The following is a 15,094-nucleotide window of genomic DNA, read 5'->3' as shown; positions in this document are numbered from 1 at the left end:
TTCGACAGACGTCTTTAGTGTCTTACCTTCATCTTACTTATTAACATAAATGAAAATATCAATCAAAGTTCATGACAGAACTACACTTGCTCATTCAATGACATGAAAGCCTCTTTGCTGAATCAGAAAGTGATCAAGTACATACTCATAGTCAAATTGTGTCACATCACGCCTGAATTGCAACCATAAATTGGCTAAAACAAGAGTAGGCAAAAATGGATGAAGTCATTCTGTGAGAGTCAATGGCCATATGAAATTTATAAGAAAGAACATTGTATATGTTGTTCTTATGTAATAATCAATGTGTGTTTGAGTCAGTTAAGCATCTGACTCCTGATCTTGGCTCAGGTCATGATCTCATGGTTCATGAGTTCAAGCCCCACATCTGGTTCTGTGCTGACAGTACGGAAACTGTTAGGGATTCTCTCTTTCCCCCCCTCCCTCTGCCCATCCCTCCCCCCCCCCACACACACACACATGCATGCTCTCTCTCTCTCTCTTTCTCTCTCAAAAGAAATAAACTTAAAAAAAATAAATGTGTATTTGCTATACATCCTTTATATCATGCAATATAATAAACCTAGGTATATGTAGATATGTCTACATTTTTTTCTGAAGAGCTGGTTGTGAACTTCTGTCAGCACATCAGCTGGTGGAGACAGACACAGATGACTATCAGTGAGTTCAAAGCAATCGTCAAAGTGTGAATGAAGATGTGAGGCAGTAGCAGGGAGTGATTTCTCTCTCTAACCAAAAGGGTGTGAGAGGTGATTTCTGACACTGGTCACTGTTCTCAACTAGGTTGGGAAGGGTGTAGTTCAAAGACTAAGGTAAGACACCAGCTCCCCATATCACCCTCTCCCCAGCCTAGGCATTGTCTGGCCCAACATTGCATCTCCTTGCAGCTCAATAAGGAAAAAGGCATTTAGAAGCTGTCAGTTCCCTTTGCTGCTCCCTGTCGGAGTCCCGATTCCAGAACTCTTCGTGGCCTGGGAGATAGGGCCACATCCCTGAGGCAGCAAGTCCTCAGCATCCATCAGGACCTCCTACAAAGAAGGTCAGTGTAGTTCAGGGTTCACAAAGAAAGACATCAGTTGACAGGGAGGAAGCATTCTGCTCTGAGCCAGGCTCCATGTGAATTTTTACCTGCATCATCTCATTTAATCCTCATGACAACCCAGTGAGAACATCTGCCTTATAAACCTCATTTTATAGAGGAGGACACCAGGACTCAGAGAGAGGGAGTAACCTGTCCGACCATGCTCACCCTGCCAGGATTTGAACCCAGATAAATGGACCACGTGCACAGTACAGTGATGGGCAAGGCTGGATTTTTCCCAGCATTATCTTAGTGAAGACAAAATGTGAACATGACAGGAAAACATGGAGAACATAAGGCCTCATCCGTATCCATGATGATGATGATGATGACGATGACAATGAGGCATCTATAAGAACTGGGGAGAAAACTCTTCCATTTCATTTGGCTCTCAGATTTCTTTGCTATTAGATTGCCTCCTTCAGCTAACAAGAAACAAATTTTTCATTGTTTTCACAAATTTTTACGGAGATCCTACTATATTCTAGGGGTGGGAATTACAGCAAAGAAGAAGAAAGACAGCAGGAAACAAGTGTCAGAGCCCCTCTTTTGGCATCCAGACCGTGTCAGGAAGTAGATATATTTTTGTTTTTCACTGCGCTCAAGGCCTGGTGTCTAGTCCAGAGAAGGTACTCATTGAATATTTGTGGGTGAACAGCTAAATGGATGAATGCCATAAGGGGTGATCATACCACCTTCCCTTCCCCATTCCAAAGGTGCTGGAGACAATCAGAATGAAGAAACTCCCAAATGTGCTCAGTGTTTGCTTTCCCCAGACCCACCAGCCCACATCCTGATGGATGCACCCACTCAGAGCCCAGTACCTGGGAGGGAAGCTCCAGGTCACCCTCCTCATGCCATGGCTCCCTGGACTTGTGCTTCCCCTGAGAGAAATAAGCCCACTGATGCAGTCAAAGGAGGGATCAACGTTCTTGCAAGAGCAGGTGTCTGATGGACGGGCACACTCAGGGCAGTTATAGCAGACAATTTATCTCCTAGCACAAAAGTCCCTCCCCTGGTTCCTCATTAGCTGAGTACTACACAGGTTAAAGACTGACCCAGACAGTGTCTATTCCCATGTAAGGCAAAAAGTAGGCTGATTGGAACAAACGTACATTCCCTGAGGTGACACAGAGACTTTCAGGCCCTCCTTCCTTTATTCTTTGGCACATGCTCATCGCAAAGCCCGAGAAAACAAGCCTGCTAAATGGGGAGGGGAAGAAGAACCAGGGAGTGAAGTGTCTAAGGGTTTGGGACTCCATTGTGGGGAGGGTTCATACATATTTCCAATAGGTTGTAAACCTATCATTAACTAGACAGCAAAACTTTTATTTGGTATTTCTGAAAATGAATCACCTCCCTTACTTCTCACACCCACATCCTCCATGGTCCCTGAAGGAGCAGAGGCCAGAGCAGAAGGGCAGGTTTGAACCAATATGGCTGCCTGGAAGCTGGGAGGGGTGAGCCCTCACCTCTGAAATGAAAGGACAATAGCTGTGAACCCCAATAAAAAAAGTGATGAGGTGGCCATATAGGCCATCAGACTCCCTGCTCCACCCAAGCCCACCCCACAGCCTAAAAAATCAGGGCAGCCTCCAGTTTGCATTGCAAGGATTTATCTGCTTTTTAAACTTTCTCCCCCACCCAAGGAGGACCCCACCTAAGGAGGATTCCATGGTCTTGAGGAGTGGTACACTCAACTGAAAGTAAAGGCCAGTGGAGGGGCAACACAGGGTACTGATAATAAACTTTATTGTGCTGATTATAGAGTAATATCTATTAGGTATAGAAAATGTAGGAGGTGAGGGAAGAGTTGGGCCAAGAAGAAGATTAAAATTGCTGTAATCCCACTTCTGAGAGACAGCACTGTTGGTACTTGGCTGAATTTCTTGCAGCCTTTCAACTATATGTGTCTATTTCTTTATGGTGTTTAATTGAAATCCTTCGCAGAATACTGTTTAGAAACCTATGACTATGTGGAAAGAAAAGGAGACGCCAGATCCTGTTTCTGCAACATCACTAAGCCCCTCCTCACCCCTATTTTTTGGCAACCAGGAATGACGAAGGGAGCTCCAGAATTATGGTTGGTACTAAAGTTGAATTATGGTTAATACTGAAATTCTCACCACCCTGACAAGCGGTTTGGAGTGAGATTCAACTTGATTTAGAAAAATAAAGAAATATGACAATTCTTATACCTGTGGTGTAGAGTAAAATTCATACCAGCTGAGTGGATGAGTGAGTGGATTGATGGATGACCATCTGGATAGCAGGCAAAAAAGAGGAGTAACAGAGAGAGAAACAGAAAGAAAAAGACAGAGAACAAAGAAGACACACATATATGCCTGTGTGTGCATAGAATGTTCCAGAAGGATCCTTAGAAATTGTGTACAGTAGATCCATCTTGAAGAGTAGGGTCTTCAAGGGTCAGATGGGGTCATGATCTCACGGTTCCATGCTTTGGAGGCCCACATTGGGCTGCCTGTCGTCAGGGTGGAGCCTGCTTCCAATCCTCTGTCCGCTTCTCTCTCTGCTCCTCCTCTGCTCTCTCTCAAAAATAAATTTCTTTATTTATTTTTGAGAGAGAGAGATACAGAATGGGAGTGGGGGAGGGGGAGAGAGAGAGAGAGGGAGACACAGAATCCCAAGCAGGCTCCAGGCTCTGAGCTGTCAGCACAGAGCCCACACGGGGCTCAAACTCACCGACAATGATGACCCAAGCCAAAGTCGGACGCTTAACTGACTGACCCACCCAGGCACCCCACTCTCAATCAAAAATAAATAAACATTTTTTCTTAAGTGGGAGAGGAGAGGAGAGAGTCAGAGAAAGACATGTGAAAAGGAGGAAGGGGCCAAGAGCCAAGAAAGTAGCCTCTAGAAACTGGAAAAGGGAAAAAGGCAAATTTCCCCCAGCAGCCTCCAGAAAAGGATGCCTCTCTGTGACCCCCTGATGTAGAGCCAGGTCAGACTTCTAACCTGATCCCGCTGTCCTCCCCGCCCCCCAATGCAGAGCCACATACCCGAGAAATGCAGTTTGGCCAGGCTGCCCAGGCCTAGGGCTCCAAGCCGACGAGCTTCTGTGCCAGCTGCCCACACCAGTCCTGGCATGGATGGTTCTTTGTTGCTGTTGCTGCTGTTCAAAGGAACTGCCGCAGCACTAAAAGAAATGAATGAAGGAATGAATTATTAATGCTTGCAAACAGAATCTCTAACTCTATTAGTATTCTGTCCTTTGCTGAGCGTCTCATGCCAAGGCACTGATTTTATTACATAGCAGATCAAGGCACAAGGCACACGTGGCTACATTGGATTTGGTCAATTAACGAGGCTACAGAAAACTGTAAATTATTTGTAGTTTCCGGTGGCACCGCTTGGCATAGTAATGTTTGTGCCTTTCCTCCTTGGCTTCGACACACACCTGGCTTGCCTTTGTTATCAAGGCCCTGTGGTTGCTGTGAAAACATGCTGGTGATTTGATGCTGAAGGGAATACACAGAAATCCCAACCTAGGTCCTGGTCCAGTTTCTTCTCAAAGATCAGAACTAGAAAAATTGGTGCGGTGAGCATTTATTTCATTAGTAAACCAACTCTTTTGTCTTTGGGCACCCGGAAAGCTAAGTACAGCCTACACAAACACACACATCTGCCTACCCCTGTGTGCGCACACACACATGCTTATGGGTACCCAAGACACATGCACTCACATGATGGGGACCCACACTTGGACACATACACCGGGACGCAGCTCTGCCGTTTTATCTCAGACATGCCAGGGGTGGGTTCTGCTCCTCTGGGCTTTTCCTCTCTGAACGAAGCATTCTAATTCAGAAACTACCCCAGCTCTGGGGAAATAATCTTCAGATTAGTTTCTCTGTCTGCCAGGAACACAGGGCCATGTTCCATTTTTAAAAAGCGCCTTATTTGGGGAAATGCTGGGGGGCCCTGCATTTCTGTTCCGGAGCCCCTGAAGCTCTTGGAGGTGCTGGTGGGTGGTGTGTGTGTCGCTCCCCAATTTCCCACTCGCTGTGTTGTCAGGGGCAAATTACTTCACCTTTCTATGCCTCAGGCTCCTCAATCAGAAGCTGTAGCTAATGATAGGACTTCCCTCTGAGGGCTGTTCAGGATGAACTCAGATTATACATGGATCTTGCTTACTGGAGTGCCATGCAGATAGGAAATGCCGCATAAATGCTGATTCTGTGGCTATTAGCCCTAGACCCACACTCGTCTAATCCTCCCACCTTCTAGGAACACTCACGCACGCATGCACACACCTTGAACACACAGTGCTGGAAGAGACAATGCTCAAAACCTGGCCTTCTATCTGGACAGCTCCTTTCCCCCATGGTTTTGAAAGCCCCTTCACATCCGTGTTCCCCTTTTTGCCTCATAAAACCTCGTGGGATAGGAAGGCTGGAATTAATTGTTCCCATTTAAAAAATAAAGGAAATATAGGTGTACAAAGGTCACAAGATATACCGGTAAGAATTCATCGCGGTGTATTTATAACACACACACACACAGAAAAGATCAAACACCCAGCAGCCGAGGAGGGTAAATGAAGGTAGCCCTCTGCAACAGGCGAGAGTCGTTAAGAAATCCGTGTACGGGTTTTCGGCAACGTGGGAAATACCTCAGCTGTAATGATAAGTGAAAAAAGAAGGGCACAAAACCGGATGGACAGGAAGAGTTCTGTCCAACAATCAGGGGCAGGAAAAAGGGCAAAATACTGACATCGTTCCCAAGAGAGTTACGCTTGCCTGATATTTTTTTCCTTTACACTATTCGGTGTTTTCCAAAATTTCCATGATGGGACCATATTATTTTTATAATTAGATAAAAGAAGTAAGCTGCTGTGTTACAACTGCTTCCCTGAGGACGTGCTGGTGGCAGAGCCACTCCCCTGAACCCGTCAGCAATGGGAGGAATGCTGACCGGTCCCTCCTGGTCACTGGGTCAGCCTTTCACACCAACACTCCCAAAGGAAATGAATCAACTGCCATACAACAATAATTGTGCTTTTAAGACCCCTTCCCATACCCTAATCCAGACTTTGACACTGATCCCCAATCCTCCAGTGTCGACATGTGAGAGAGAGAGAGAAGGCATCCTGGCTCTTTCAGGAAAATCCACCTCACAGATGATATTACACAAAGAAGTAATTATAATCACGGAGTTTACTGAGCATCCACTATGGGCCACGTTTTTCAAACAAATTCTCATAACTATCCTATGACACAAGAACTATCCCACTTCATAGAAGAGGAAACCAAGGCTTGAAAATGGGAGGGCACCTGCCAAGGGGACCCAGCAGGTCAGGAGCAGAGTCAGGTAACACCCAAGCCTGTATGAGTCGGAGCCCATGTTCTCCACCCACACCGCGGACCGTGCGGGGGAGTCCCTGGTGCACACAGGAACCAGCCCCAGTGCTGAGACCCGGCTGGTTCCTCTCTGAGTGAACACTGGAGAGAATGTCCCCTGGGAGGCCTGCTCAGGCTGCTGCTTCAGGGAGGGTTTGCCATTGGAGGGAAAATGAAAGGATGATTTCCTGAAGGTTATTAACCCCTCCAAGACATGAAGCCCTTGAGGAGACTGCTCTGGGCCTTCTCTTCATCACAAGGCTTTTGCAAGGATGTCTGAGACCCAAAGCAGGGGAGAGGAGGCCCAGGGTCACACAGATGCTCTGAGTAGAGTAGGGGTCACAGCTTCTGGCCCATGGACCGGGGCTGTCTGTATTGACACCAATGCAGAAATGAGCTGGCACTCATTCATTCATTCATTCATTCAGCAAACCTTTACTCAGCATGTACTGGGCACCAGGCATTATTCTAGTAAGCAGAACCACCAAGGCCCCAGCCCTAGTGGGATTCACTTTCCAGTAAAGCAAGACAGGTGACAAGTGAACAAATATTCAAGAAATATCATTTCAGGGGCACCTGAGTGGCTCAGTGGGTTGTGTGTCGTCTGACTTCGACTTCAGTCACAATCTCAGGCTCCATGAGTTCAAAGCCCCACATCATGCTCTCTCCTGTCATGGATTCTGCTTTGGATCCTCTGTCCCGCTCTCTCTCTGCCTCTCCTCCGCTCACACTCTCTCTAAAGAAAAAGAAAAAGAAAAAAGAAATATCATTTCAGGCTGTTGTAAGTGCTACACAGAAACTCAAACAGGATTGTTCCTGATGTTAGCAGCCTTCGAAGATGCCTATGTCCTAAAACCCAGAGCCTTGCAAACATGTGCCCTTAGTTATATGGCAAAAAGCAATTAAAGTTGCAGATAGAATTAAGGTTACTAATCAGGAGACCCTGAGACAGGGAGAGGGTCCTGGAGTATCTGGCTGGGCCCAATGTCTTCATGGATCCTTAAGAGTGGAAGAGAAAAGCAGAAGAGAGAGAAGGAAGAAGCGTCATTGATGAGACACTGCTGGCTTTGAAGTTGGAGGAAGGGGTCATGAGCCAAGGAAAGCACGCCACCTCCAGGACCCGGAAAAGGCAGGGAAACAAAATCTCTATGGAGCCTCCAAAAAGGAACACAGTCCTACCTCCACCTGGATTTTAACCCAGTGAGACCCTCAGCCTTGTGACCTAGCAGACTGAAAGATAATAAAGACACTGTGTTTGTGGTTGTTGGTTCCATAGCAGCCCTAGGATATAGGACAGCGCCTCCCAGTTCTCTCCTCAGAGAGGCCTCTCCTGACCACCTGCTGGGAGGCATTCTCCTGCTCTATTCGCTGTTACAGTTTCCCTCACTGAACTTACCACAATTTTAATTCAATGACTCACTTGTTTACTTTGGGAGGCAAGGCAGAGGGTCTCCACAGGGAAGGTCAGGCCTGAAGGATAAAAATACACCAGCCATGCACAGAACTGTCCAGAACTACTCTCCTGAGAGGAGTAGACAGAAGGCAGGAGCAGACAGAAGGTCAGGCCTAAAACCAGTCGGGATGCAGGAAAGCGCACCCCAACTTGCTCCCCCCGGGACCCGCTGGGCACCAGAACCGCCTCACGCAGCAGCCACCGCCACCCTTCCTTCGTGGCAGCTCCTGGGCATGTGTCTTTATCCTCTGACCAGCGGTCTGACCTCATGTCCTTGGGTATTCATTTCAAGAGGGCGGCACATCCTCTCGGAAACAGGGTGGAAACCACCAACTAGAGCAACACCGTCTGCCAGCAAACAGGAAGACCCCCAGGGGACTACGTGGAACGCGGTGCCTGCTGGGAAAGAACTCACCCTAAGAGGAAACGTTCTTGGGAATGAGGATGATGACCAGTAGCGAAGCTTGGGGGTGCGGGATGGGGAGTGGGGGACACTGAGTCCCAGGGAAAGAGAGAGACGATTAACGCTGCGCTCACTGTTGTGCTGAAATTCTACTACCTGTTGGCCCTTCTCTGTTCCCCTCCCTCCTTCTTTCTCTGGCTTCAACTTGTAACTTGTGCCCCAAACCAAATCCAGAATCTTTTCTGCAGACCATTCCCTGCGCCTGGTGGAGGAGGCCCCTCGTCCATCATCCAGGCTCAGCGGCCTTTACCTCCCCCACCCACGGTGTGTGCCTCCTCCCCACGTCTGCTTCCTCCAGCAGCGCTCAGCCTGGCCTAGAACCTCAAAGCGGGTGACAGCACTCCACTGCCTCACTGAACTGTCCCCTCGTCACCCTCAGGGCCTGGAAAGGGTGCCAGCGTGGGGTGGGTTTGTTTTGGGCCCTGGTGCCATGCTGTGTTTTGTGTTGCTTTCTCAAACAGTGACTGTGGTATTTCATTCCTGGTTGAGTTGCTCAAATCCCCACCCGAAGTTCCTCTGCCAAGGCCAGGAGAGATCTGTGGGGAAGAGACACCTACTTACACGCAGGCCTAAGCCAGGGCTCCAAGTGGCTCTTCAACCAGGCAAGACTTTGGACTCATTTCCTCCCGGTGAGCCCTTAGATTAATTTCCTCCTTCCGGGGAAGATTGTTTAACAGGGCAGGGAGGGTTTCTTCACAGGCTTCTTCGCAGGAGGGCAGGGCCAGGGCAGGGCCAGGGGGAGCCCACCCAAGAGCTCATGAGCCACTTTGTCCCTACCTTTGGGCCTGCTGCATCTAGAGAGACCACCTGGGAGGCCCCAGCCCCTCCAAGAACCAGCAGGCTGGCCTCCCTCAGCTGCCGGCCCAGGGGGTTGGCTGGCTGGGGTCCAGGACCCAAAGCACCAGCTGGAACATCTCATCTTCTCTACTGACGCAGGGACACGGGAGCCTTGAACCCTCAGGTATGTTCACCAGCCTGGAAAGGGCTATACTTCGGGTTCCACATTATTGACAGAAATGAAAATAGAAGTAGGGCAGACGGAAGATAAGGAACGAGCAGGCAGGACATGCGAGCCAGGGATCTGATCATCTGCATCGCAGGCTTTTTTCCTCAACCACGGGAGCCCTTTGGCGTTCATTCATTCGTTCATCTCTTCATTCAAAAAACATTTGAGCATCAACCATGACTCACACCAGTATTCGAGGAATGAACAGAGAAGGCCCCAAATTTCATTTTTCTCTGAAAATAATGATCTGAAAACTTACAACAAAGTATGTGATCTTTTTTTTTTTTTTTTTGAGAGACCAGAGAGTGCATGAGTGGGGAGATGGGCAGAGGGAGACAGACAGAGAGAGAGAGAGAGAGAGAGAATCTCAAGCAGGTTCTATGTTCAGCACAGAGCCCGACACAAGGCTCATTTTCGACCCTGAGATCCTGACCTGAGTCGAAATTAAGAGTCGAACACTTAAAACCGACTGAGCCACCTGGGTGCCCCAAAGGTGTTGTAGTCTTGATAAATTTTCTAGCTGTGTAATTTTGGGCTAGTCTCTCCCCTTCACTAAACCTCAGTTTTCTTATCTATAAAATGGGAGTGAAACTGTGGCTATCCCCTATTAATCCCTGTAGTTCTCTGTCTAGGCATCTAGGATAATAATCACAAAAACACATAAAAGAGCATCTATTATGTGCCAGGCTCTGTGTCCTATCTGGGGCTTATCTAATCTTCATATCACCTCTGTGAGGGAGGCACCATTATCACTCCCATTTTGCAGATGAGGAACGAAGGCACAGAAAGACTCAAAAACTCGCCTGAGCAATGTCACTGCAAAATGTATGCCCCCGGCACTAGGTACCACTGCCTCTCTGCTTCGGTGGACTCAAAGTCCGTGGCTGGAACAGAGCCGGTACAGGAGGCTCACTCAGTGAGCATTAACTGAGCACTTCCTACATGGCAGTTAAACAAGGACACGATGATTAACAAGACAGGATTTTTAAAAAACAGGTATGGCTCTAGTCATCCGGTAAAAAACAATTTGTACAGTCATTTCAAAATGCTCTGGACATGTACCATAAAGGAGGTAGGAGTCAGGACAGACTTCTCTGAGCATAAATTTGCTGAGGAATGCCAGCCAGAGCAGGAGGGCAGGGGAGGTGAGCATTTGGCAGGATCTAAGAGAAGGAGGAGAGGGAGGAGGGGGAAGGAGGGGCAGTCCTGCAGGGAGGGGGCAGGCGCTGGCAAAGGGAGGTGAGGATGGCACGGTGCTCATGCCCAGGCTGAGCATAGTTGTGAGGAGGAGTTTGGCTTTACCCAGTGTTTGCCCTAGTCTGTCCTTCTGTCTGTCTGCCCTGGTGCGTCCGGCAGCTCGCCATTCAGTCTGGCCACTGCCCACCGGATGCCGTGCCAGGCCCGCCAGTATGAGATGGGCTGGTCTCCTGCGACGAGGCACAGATTCTGTCACACGGTCACCATTCACCCCCCTCTCTCTGAGCTCACCTCCTTGTCTACACACAGCCCCCCCAACCGCTCCAATAGGAATTTGGAAGCTTGCAAGGCCGAGGGTTATCTCCTCAGGCGGGGAATGCTGGAAGCCATGCTTTGCCAACATGTGTTTGGGTTGGGCAGCTCCTTCTCAGGTGAGACCAGCCTGTCTAATACTGGCTGGGCAGCAACCAGCCCGCAGGGGGGTGGCGGCCGCCAGCTAGCCTGGTGTCCCACAGCGTGGGCCTCGTGGAAAGGGCAGACACTTGCTATGCTTGGTGCCAATCCCTTGCTTTGGGAAGCCCTGGGAAACAGAGGTGGGAATGTCAAGGTCTGCTCCCCAAGGGCATAGCACGGGGAGACAAAGATGTAGATGTCGTGGAAAGAGCACCACTTTTGGAGTTTGAATCCCAGCTCTGCCTTTCTTCTGACTGTGTTACATTGGGCAAGTTGCCTCACCTGTCTGTGGTTGTAACTTTGGCTGAAAATGAGAAAATCCTTGTGTATCAGGTGGTACCCTTCTGGGTACAAGTGACAAAAAAAAACAAAAACAAACAAAAACAAAAACCCTCAAACCAGCCCAACAAATGAAGGATGTATATTGGCTCACATATGGAAAAGTCCAGAGATATACCGCCTTCAGGCAAGGCTGGATCTAGAAGCTCGGTTACATCCCCAGCACTCTGACTCTATCTCTGGGATCCTTTCCTCCATGTGGCTTTGTTCTCAGGCAAGGTGCTCCCACACAGTGGCATATACCCATCAACATCTCCAGTTCTAAGTCATCTCAAGTCAACGATCCCAGCAGAAAGGCAGATCCTCTTTCCTGGTAAGTGTGTCAAAAGCCCTGTGAGGGCTCTGATCTCCTCAGCCTGGGTTGCCTGCCCATCTCTGTGACCATGAAATGGAGTTAGGCTTGGGCCACATGGCCACACTTAGAGCCAGGAATGGGGCCAGCCCCAGCCAACTGCACAGCAGAGAGCAGAGGAAGGGAGTTTGATTCCCAAAGGAAAATCAGGGTGAGCGCCAGACAAAGGGAAAATGGATGCTGGAAAGACGACCAAAGCAGCAGGCATCCACCACAGTCTAGCTCCAGCCACCCCTACTTCATTTCATCACAGTTAGTAAAGTCATGGATGGCAATATTGCATCAGTCGCTCCACTTGGGTGACCTTGGGCAAATCACTTAATCTCTCTAAGCCCCTCACTGGTAAAAATGAAGTCAATAAAAGAATCTGCTTCACAGGGCACCTGGGTGGCTCAGTGGGTTAAGCGTCCAACTTCGGCTCAGGTCATGATCTCACAGTTCGTGAGTTCAAGCCCCATGTCAAGCTCTGTGCTGACAGCTCAGAGCCTGGAGCCTGCTTTGGATTCTGTGTCTCCCTCTCTCTCTGCCCCTCCCCCACTCACACTCTGCCTCTCTCACTCTCTCTAAAAAATAAATAAACATTAAAAAAAAAAAACAAAAGAATTTGCCTCACAATATTGTTGGGAACATTAAGTGAAAGGACACCAGGCTCCAAACTGGCCAACTAACAGTATTAATACTTATTAGAATCATTATTATGATTATTATTAAGATTATTTCTCCTTTAGAGATGTCTGGATCCCACACATCTCTCGGGAAGATTTATCTCCCAAAGCCTTCCCAAAACCCCATTGACTTCATTGTGGAGGCCACCATCTTGATTAATCAAAGAGGCCAAGACCCAGCTGTCTCTCCTGGAAAGAATTAGAATTGCCCACTGGGTCTGAGGTGAATTTTGTCATGCTTGACCTGCTGAAGAGATTCAGACAGGCCACCAGCAAGCCTGCCATGGCTCAGGGGATGAACCCAGATGCTCCAGACAGTCCCATCCTAATACAATAGTTCTCTCCAATGACATACAGCCAGACTCTCAGCAAAGAGAAATTCTGGTGGCACAAACTGTCCTCCCCGGCTAACGTACCCAAAGATGCCCCACAGCCTGAGATTACCCCACCCCCCTGAGGAGGCGGGAAGGGCCCCACAACCTGAGATTACCCTATGCCCTTGAAGAAGGGGAAGGGCTGCATGTTTGGCCAGGTGACCTCCTCCTTTCTCCTGCTGCTCTATCAGGGCCTGGAGGAACCCATTCCCTATCCAGAGCACACTATTCTCTCGTTCTGGAGGGATTTCTGCCTCCTCGGGAGGAAGGATGGAGGCAAAGGTGCATCCCCAAGGCAGAGTACAAGGGGGCCTACTTGCTCAATAACCATCATTGTCCATAGCAGGTACTGTGCTTGGGGTGTATTCTTGAATTTAATTTTTACTAAATTAGGGATTGTGGTGGCCACATATAGATAAGGAAACTAAAGCTGAGAGGACTATATCCACAGCCCATGACAGAGCGCAGTTGGGGTTCCAAAGCCTGCATTCAACTACCATATTATATAGACTCGATATCCCTGGGGCCAGATGAAGCCTCTGCAAACCTGAAGGTGCAAATATGGCTAGAGCTGCTACTTCCTGGGTACCTCCTGAGTGCCGGGCACTGAACAAAGCACCTTAGGTGATAATCCAGTCGGGTGAATTTGGAGGAAAGTCCAAGGACAGGTGGCTGGGCCCTAAGCAAGCAGGGGGCTGGTAGATCCACTCCTGAGGAGGACACAGGCTGCTGGGTAGGAGGCACAGAATTATAGGAACTGTCTCTTATCCCACAGAAACCTTCCTTCTCCACCACCAATGGTTGAGCCAAACTCAGGCAGATTGAAGCTCAGGAGGTCCAGGTTCGTGTCCCCCTTGGGCTAAGAGGGTGCAACACCCAGATCAGGGTCAAACAGTCTAAGGCCCATGGCCAAATCCAGCAGCCACCTGTTTTTATAAATAAAGTTTTATTAGAAGACAGCCACGTTCATTCATTTACATACTGCTCCTACTGCTGCTTTCCCACTACAATGGCAGAGTTCAGTAGCTGTGACTGGGAACATATGGCCCAGAAAGCCCAAAATATTTCCTCTGGTCCTTTGCAGAAAACTGCAGAACCCTGGTCTAGAGGAGTCAAAGTGATGCAAAAGGGCTCCTGAGCTCATCACTGGGATCCTTTTCTTCCTCTGTCTCTTACCAGCTGTGACCTGAGGTTCTGTGCCTCGGTTTCCCCAAATTCCTCATTAAGCTGCTGACGATTAAATTAGTTAAACTACGCAAACCTCAGAGCAGCTGCCGGCACATGTGTTTTTGTCTTATTCTGGGAAACATCCCAGGAACTTGGGGAGTAAGAGGCCTCCTGTGTGTCCTCACACCTTCTCGCATCTCCTGCTGTGCAGCCTTGCATGGCCCAGTAATTCTAGCACCAGCCGGAGCTGGAGAAGACCATCAAAAATCAATAAATAAAATTAAAACAGGCCATAATGGAAACAATGGGTTTATTTCCTTCTGAAATAAATGTCACTGGAACAAATGGCTCAAGCCACCATCCTTATTGTTTACAGACTTATTTGCAGTTTCTGTCCGTCTGTATTGGTGACATGATCAATAATTGCCTATAAATACCAGAGGCTTACAAGAAGGACCATTTAGAGGATGAAAGGCAACCTCTGGTTCCTTTGATTACCTTTCCCAGGCCTGGACCTTGTGGTCAGGATTCAGGACAGCCTTCAGGGATGACTGGAAACTCAGGCCAAGTGGCAACCAGGTCTGGGCAGGGCCACACATGTCCCCTGGTTCCAGGTGGGACTTTTAGAAGCACCTGACTCATGGGGGGGGGGGGGGAGGTGCACACACACGAATGACCACATGCTAGTGCATGTGTGTCTGTCAATATGTCTGTCACTTTCAGTATCTTCGTGTCTCTGCTTCTTTGCCACTCCATCATGTCCTTCGACTTCAGTCTTCTTGTCTACATGCTGAGTGTCTCCCTCAAGCCCTGTGGCCTCTGTCCCCCTGCAGCGTCCACCACCCACACCCAAGCATGCGGAATTTGTCCCTTGTGAGGAATCCTGCCCCCATGGGCGAACAGAAAGAAGCCCATGGAAGAGTAGTTAGCGCCCCCTGCCTTTGGAGACAAACTCCACGGAATTTCCAAGGATGACGAGGAAAATAGCCTGAGTTTGCATTTAGCCAGAAGAGGCTACTCAGATTCCAAAGTCTGAGCCCATCCTCTGGACAGAGTTCACTTTGGAGAGCACTGTTGAGTGTGGGGTAAAGGGCGAAGCCAGCTGGGTGGAGGGAGCAAGTTCTGGTGTGTTTGGGATGTTTTCTCCCCTAGTTTCTTTCCCAAAC

At 48.7% G+C, this 15,094-nt stretch overlaps 1 protein-coding gene and 1 long non-coding RNA gene across 3 annotated transcripts in view; one reads left to right on the top strand and one right to left on the bottom strand.

Annotated features, from left to right (window-relative positions):
* Positions 1 to 560: 560 nt before the first annotated feature.
* LOC109496424 lies at positions 561 to 7,190 on the bottom strand. Its single transcript, XR_002152417.3, has 3 exons — positions 7,036 to 7,190; positions 4,120 to 4,256; positions 561 to 1,046 (listed from the first exon to the last, which is right to left on the bottom strand). It is a non-coding gene; the product is annotated as an uncharacterized LOC109496424 (long non-coding RNA).
* A 1,899-nt stretch (positions 7,191 to 9,089) lies between these two features.
* FAM3D (FAM3 metabolism regulating signaling molecule D) overlaps positions 9,090 to 15,094 on the top strand; it is a 34,450-nt gene continuing 28,445 nt past the window's right edge. The window contains exons 1-2 of one of the 2 annotated variants that reach the window (XM_019823510.3): positions 9,090 to 9,336; positions 11,585 to 11,683. The gene's annotated coding sequence lies outside the window, so the exon portion shown is untranslated. The remainder of the gene's footprint in view (positions 9,337 to 11,584; positions 11,684 to 15,094) is intronic. The other variant, XM_045051760.1, reaches the window with a different exon arrangement.

Source organism: Felis catus, chromosome A2 (assembly GCF_018350175.1).
Source record: "Felis catus isolate Fca126 chromosome A2, F.catus_Fca126_mat1.0, whole genome shotgun sequence".
In the NCBI taxonomy this organism is placed as follows: domain Eukaryota; kingdom Metazoa; phylum Chordata; class Mammalia; order Carnivora; family Felidae; genus Felis; species Felis catus.
This window is presented reverse-complemented; position numbering and strand designations above follow the sequence as displayed.